This window comes from Triticum urartu, chromosome 4 (assembly GCF_003073215.2).
Source record: "Triticum urartu cultivar G1812 chromosome 4, Tu2.1, whole genome shotgun sequence".
Classification (NCBI taxonomy): domain Eukaryota; kingdom Viridiplantae; phylum Streptophyta; class Magnoliopsida; order Poales; family Poaceae; genus Triticum; species Triticum urartu.
Genome location: NC_053025.1, coordinates 19,407,316 through 19,414,466, shown reverse-complemented (window position 1 = coordinate 19,414,466; position 7,151 = coordinate 19,407,316).

Here is a 7,151-nt window from a genome sequence, read left to right as displayed (position 1 = left end):
CTCCGGCCCGATCAGACGTTGGGTCTTCACCGTCGACACTAGTGACACGAGCAGCAACAGTGAACACTCAACCTGTTCAAGAGGCATCCAGTAGCAGACTGCCAACAATTATAAGAGACAAACTTCAGACTTACATTCTTCATGCACGAAGGCATGAGGCCTTTTCTTCTTGTAAAGATATTGAAAGTTTAGCTACAATGATGGTTGAAACTGAGAAACATTTGGTTTTCCCACTGGTGTACAGAATCATAGAGTTGGCTTTGTTATTGCCAGTCTCAACGGCATCGGTCGAAAGAGCTTTCTCGGCAATGAAGATTATCAAATCTAAATTGCGCAGCAAGATGAATGATACATGGTTTAATGACTTGATGATTTGCTACACCGAGCGGGAGATTTTTAAAGGACTTGATGATGATGCTATTATTAGACGGTTTCAAGCCATGAAGTATCGGAAAGGGCAATTGCCCAGGTCCAATTAGCATATTACTGGTACGCTCCATTTTATCTAATGTGTTTAATTTCAATGAAAATTATATAAATTATTAATGTGTTTTATCTTGTAGATTCTCTTGTGTGCACAAGGATGAACGTTGGATATTGTACTATTGTCGTCGAGGCGTCGAAAGGTTAGGTTGTGTGACTAGTGTTTGGAGAGTTATTTGGTATTATATTCCCGTTTTTATTTACTTCTATGATCAATAAAAATTAGTGTGTATACTGCACATGACATTTATCCAAATATATGATACTCATTGTGTCTGAAGACAAAAGTAAAGTTTAGCTTACGGCATGCCCGGGCTTTGGCAACTTGCTGGCTCCGCCACTGCCATGTAGCATCCGGCCACGTAGTTGTCTAGTTCCCTCCGATGTCTCTTATAGACGCAGACGTCACAAAACATGCATATACACTCATCCCTATAAAATCCACGTACACTCTACCCCTATGAACACATTCGAAAGACTAAGCTGACACTTCACACATGTGCATCGCTATCGACAGGAATGTCGCCCTGTCGCCTCCCACTAAACGAATATTCTTCCTTTAGGAGACACCAAAGCGTGAAAATATGTGGTCTGATCCCTTGTGGGATTGGGGTACCATTGCTCTAGTAACCATCCAATCACAGATTGGTTCTCATGTTCTGGTCCTGATTGTAATCCAATTCTGTTTTTCATTTTTCAGGAATTGTGACACCAAACTTTATTAGGTAATAGTAATGTTTACAGGTAAAATAATTGGGCTATAAGGTAGAGCCCGACCTATACCTAGCAAAGACGCATGCTTGATGAGATTATGAGCTTCAAAGTTGAAATTCCATTATTCATGAGCAAGCTTGGACTGAATGTAATCTAATTATTCTTTTTTTAGACAACCTTATGAAGCTTTTATTAATTCGTCACAATGTTTACAGGGACAGAGGGAAGGTCTCTATGGTGTCCCAACCACACATGGTGGCCATCCCCGAGAGATAAAGTATACTTCGCTAAGTTGTGAGCTTCGAAGTTTGAGCTCCTAAATTCATGGCTAAATTTACAGAAAGCAAAATCCGAGGAGTGACGTATGATTTCAATGTTGATGATGCGGTTCCTTTTCTTTTCTAGAAAAACTAATTCTGCTTTCTAGGGCCTCTCTTCCCACTAAAATTGGGCCCAGAGCCTGGATCACTTCCTCTCCAAATTCAGCCCGTAGCAGCCACAGAAATCAGGAGCGGCCCATAGTAGTTTTCCTCTCGACCAAATAAACGGTCAGCGAGTTATCAAAAAAAAAAAAAGGGTCAGCGGCGGCGATACGGCGAGCGAGCTCCTCTTCCTGCCTCGCCGCTGCTCATCTTCCTCTCCGTCCCATTGCAGGTCCACGGGACGGGAGGAGCCGCGGGCCGCTGCTCCTCGACCGGCACCGAGCAGCGCCACCGTAGGTCCACTCCGCGTGTCGCCGCATGTCCTTCCTGTTGCCTCTGATGGGGATAAGACACGCATCTGCGGATCTGCCTCCGGTGCTCCACCACCTTTCCATCAAGCTGCAGTCTTGCTGCGCTGGTCCTGATGAAATGCCTGGTAAGTGATGTAATTACTGATTTTTTATGTGGTGGTCAGGTGGTCAGGTAGGCAGTGCTGTTGACACAAGTTGCTCCATGTTTGGTGTGTGAAATTCAGTTAAAAAATCAGCAGTAGAGAAGTTCATATTGTGCTCGTTTCACAGCTCAAGAAGGCACACTTGGTCAAGCAGGATCTTAATCAAGTTAACCAATGCACCCAAGATTGCCCATATCCCCATCAAACCCTTGCGGCATTGGTGATGGGCCATGCAGTCTAGGCACAGACAGACAGTTTCTGGTAAGGAAAAAAAATTCAGTTTGCATAATGGTGATGTGCTCTTTTTCATGGATTGTTGTCATTGCTGTTCAGAGAGGCTGCCAGAAAGCATGTGACACAATTAGTGTATGTGACCAATTAACGCATTTCTGGTAGTACAAATAATAGATGGACTCCACAGCGTCACATCATACTCTTAGCAGTTTGGATACTTTAATGTCATGGATATTCTGTAGTGCTATTTGCTCTGGGTGGGTTCAGAGGGTACCAAACTTAACTGAAAGTATGTTAGAAAGGTGAAACTATCTCCCGCGCCACTCCCTTCCGAAAGAAACTCAAATTTCATTGTAGTTAGTCTTTTCTGAAAGAAACTCAAGTTTCATTGTAGTTACCACATTCCAGTATCCCCACCATTATTGTTGATTCCACTCATTTCTGAAATTAGTAACAAAGAGAGGGTTTGCTTATTACGCTCGAGGCGAGGATAATCCAAATTTCTTTAGAAGATGCTACAGGCTGATTAACAAGTAAAAGTTCAGTACCATTAATTCCTTTTTTCTTGGGTGCAACATTCATTTACATCAGTTTCTTTTTTGCGTGTTTCATTTCTTTCTTTTCAGCATGAGATCAATTTGTGTATTTTAGTATAACTGCATTGAACTTTGCACCTTTGCTTCGCAGATATTATTCTGAGGAGATACACATCCATGTATTATGCGGAACATGGCTTGAAGATAGTGCTAAGTAGCTGGATGCCAAAATGGATACATGTTTTAGTGCTATGTTTCAGTGTAAGATCACCCCATCCCTGGCTATGTCTTCTATGATATTTTAGTTCAGTTTATCAGTTTCGTTCGGCGAGTACCCACATGCCTATTTAGTTAAGATCCCAGCCTATAGTTGTGAATTATACTTGCATGTCCTTTCAGATGAGTGTAATCCTCCTCCATCTTGATATTTTCCAAACTACTAATATGTTCCCTTTTACAAGTGAAAAACGGTACTACATAATTCGATCTAACTGTAACATAACTTATTTACTGCTTTATAGGTTGCTCCCATGAGACATGATGCTTCTTTTGTCACATTAGAATAGAGGTAGATCTGCAGTTATGTTCCTGATCTTAGGTAATGGTACTGTGTTAGAGAACAAATCCATTGATGCTTTCTTACTTTGCATGCAAATTGCTTTCTGTAGCTCTCTGCATAGTTTCTACATAAAGTGTTAAGGGGGTTTTGCCCACCATCTACATAAGTGTTGAATGATAATTTTGCAGGTTTTGCAGTCAATGCTAACTTCGCACGATTGTTGAAGATACTTGGCTTTCCTTTTTATCCTGTAGACTGCTAGGGAAAACATACATGTTATTTGCCAAAGCCTGCTCTGTTGGGGCTCTAAGCACTCTACGACTGCCACCATCTCAGCTCAGGGTCAGCCTATACGCCGATGACGCGGCTCTGTTCATGTCTCCTTCGGCAGCAGACATTCAAACTACCAAACAAATCCTGCTGCTCTTCGGTTCTGCCTCTGGGCTCAAGGCCAATGTTCAGAAAAGTGTTCTTCTTCATATTGCTTGTGATGATATTAAGCTCCAAGAGCTGCTACAGAACTTCCCGGTTCCCATCAGTCAGTTTCCTTGCAAATACTTGGGTTTGCCTCTCCACTTCAGGAACATCACAAGAACGGACATCCAGCCAACTCTTGTTAAACTGGTACCTAGGCTGCAACATTGGTGTGGTAAGCTTTTATCTAGTGATGCTCGCCTTCAGCTGATAAACTGGGTACTCTCGGCAATCCCCGTATACCTCATCTCCCTTTTCAAGCTGGATAACTGAATCATCAAGCAAATAGATAAGCTGAGAAGGAATTTTCTGTGGCGCTCCAAACCTGATGCTGCGGGTGGCATGGCTCTTGTGAATTGGAAAACTGTGTGTCGTGCCAAAGCTCGGGGTGGCTTTGGCGTACTCGGTCTCAGAAGATTTTGACGTGCCCTGCGACTGTGCTGGAAGTGGTTTGACTGGACTGATAAGGATAAGCCTTTGGTCTTGCTCCTCCATCCCCTGCATGCGACAAAGATGACTTGGCTGGCTCTCTTCTCGGCTTCCAGATATGTCACGGTTGGCAATGGTCAGCGCACCAGTTTCTGGTGTGATCAATGGCTTGATGGGCAGGTTCTGCGCTACTCTGCTCCTGACATCTTCAAGCTCTCTAAGTGCAAGAACATTTCTGTTGCACACACACTTACAGATCATGGTTGGATGTTTGGGCTGCAAAGGATGTCAGTGATTTCTGAGCTTCGACAACTCACACAAGTCTGGCTACGTCTGAAGCAGGTATCATTCCAACCAGATACTGAGGACACCATTAGCTGGGTCTGGAACCCCTCCCAGGTGTACACGGCTGCATCCTCGTACCACTGCCAGTTTCTTTGTTCCTTCTACCACTTACCATTTGATAAGCTTTGGAAGGCCCCGGTTCCTGCCAAGTGTCGTTTCTTCATGTGGCTGTGGCTTCGGGGAAGAATCCAAACAAATGACAATCTGGAGATTCATGGCATTCCCTGTAATGATGCATGCAACCTATGTGATCAAGAAGATGAATCCCCTTTGCACCTTATTCTGAAATGCTCCTATGCTAGAACAGTTTGGCAGCAGGTTGCGAACTGGAGTGACACCCCTGCTTTGGCCACTCATGCCCAAGAAACTGAGTCCATCATGGAGTGGTCAAACGAGCACACCTGCAACTTGCCCAAGAAACATGTATCCACTGCAATCTACACTGCATGGAATCTATGGAAAGAGTGTAACAGGCGAGTCCTCGAGCGCAAGTTCTTAAATGAAGCTGCTCTTTTATCCACTGAAGAAAGATATATTGCAACCGACTTTCTCCTTCTGCAGGACAGCCGATGTTCAAAAAGCACCAGAACCTGAGCCTGACTAGTTCTGTATTAACTTGGTGTGGGACACCTTAACCCCAACCTCTTGTAAAACAAGGAATTTGTATTTGTTTTCTCCTACTTAATATATTGGCAGCAAAACTGCCAAATTCCTCAAAAAAAACATAGATGTGAAAATACTAGCAAACAATTTTTTTCAACTTCTCACGGCCCTGGCCGAGACATTACTTTTCAGTTCAATTGCAGCACAAGCATAAATGATAACATAGCACTGAGTACCGATCCTAAGATAATCATCACAGACAGCAGCTAATTAAGCAAGTACTTAAGCATCGCAAAGACCATCTAATCAAACAGACAGAACAACAATGACCGTCATGGCGGCCACAACGAAGCTCGAGATGCACGCCTGGGAGGTGCCTGAGACGGTGAGGTTCGGGTTGCCTTCAGCCCAGATCGTCATGGTGCTTCGGAATCGTGGCATGGTGCCCTCCAAAGAGTTGTGGGAGACGTCCAAGACCCTGAGAGACGGCAATCCCGCAATAGAACGCGGTACAACGCCGGTGATGTTGTTGCCTCCAAGAAGAAGCGCCACGAGAGACTTGAAGTCATCGAAAGCGGGGTGGATAGTGCCGTTGAGCCCAAAGGCGGCAAAGGTTGACACCGGTGATGGAGCCGCTCTTGTCGCAGTGGACACCGAGCCAGCCGTCACAGGGGTGGTTCCCCTTCCAGCTCATCGCAAGAATCTGTGGGTAGTGAAGTGCCCCGGCGATGGTGATGAAGGACTCGACACGGCTGTCACATGGCCCGGGCTGTGCCTGTGGACGACAAAAACTCCCATCGAGGGACGCCTCAGCAACATCAGTCTGCACCGATCCTGCGAACACTGGAAGTGGCCCTTGGAACAGATTGTCCCTTAGTGTGACAGAAGAGAGACCTTCGAGTCGGACTAGGGTCGCTGGCACAACACCAGTGAGATTGTTATGCCCATAGAGTTGAAATATAAACTTGGTTCATACATAAGATGTATCACATACATTGGAATAGAAAGATAACTGCTTCTACAAATTTTGTCAGTGTCTTCTTTCGCACGGCATAACACAACTACTCCCTCCGGTCCTTTTTAGTTCGCATATAAGATTTGACTGAAGTCAAGCCTTGTAAAGTTTGACCAACTTTATAGAAAAAAGTACCAACATTCACAATCTGAAATCAATATCAATAGATGTGTCATGACTTAAAGTTTCATATTGTATAACTTTAGCATGGCGGATGTTGATATTTTTTCATATAAATATGGTCAAACTTTGTGAAGTTTGACTTCAGAGAATTCTAATATGCAGAGTAAAAAGGACCGGAGGGAGTACTATGCGAGTGCATCTTTGTAGAAAATATCATGTAAATTTCCCAACGGATTTTTTTGTTAGATCGACACAGGCTTACTGTGTGGTGTTTATCAATGGGAAGTGAAATAACTGAAGTGTGTGCTCTTTCAAGTTTAAAAAACCTATTATTTACAAACGGTAGGATGATAAGTCAATTGAGAATCAGATCATGCTAAGAAAACGTTGAGACCATGCAACCTACTCCCTCCGTTCCTAAATATAAGTCTTTGTAGAGATTTCATTATAAACTACATACGAAGCAAAATAAGTGAATCTACACTCTAAAATGCATCTACATACATCCATATATGGTCCACAGTGAAATCTCTACAAAGACTTATATTTAGGAACGGAGGGAGTAGTTACTTATCAAGATTAACTTCGTAAATTGAAGATGTAAAACATCTAGAAACAGCAATGACCAGAAGGCACAGACTTTTGGCGTCCCTTTAAATAAGTGAAGAAGACTCATTAAGCAACCACTTGCAAATTTTCAACTAATAAAGCCAACAGCCGACTAAGCAATTCTACTCGGTTGAACAAAGTGAATAAAAGG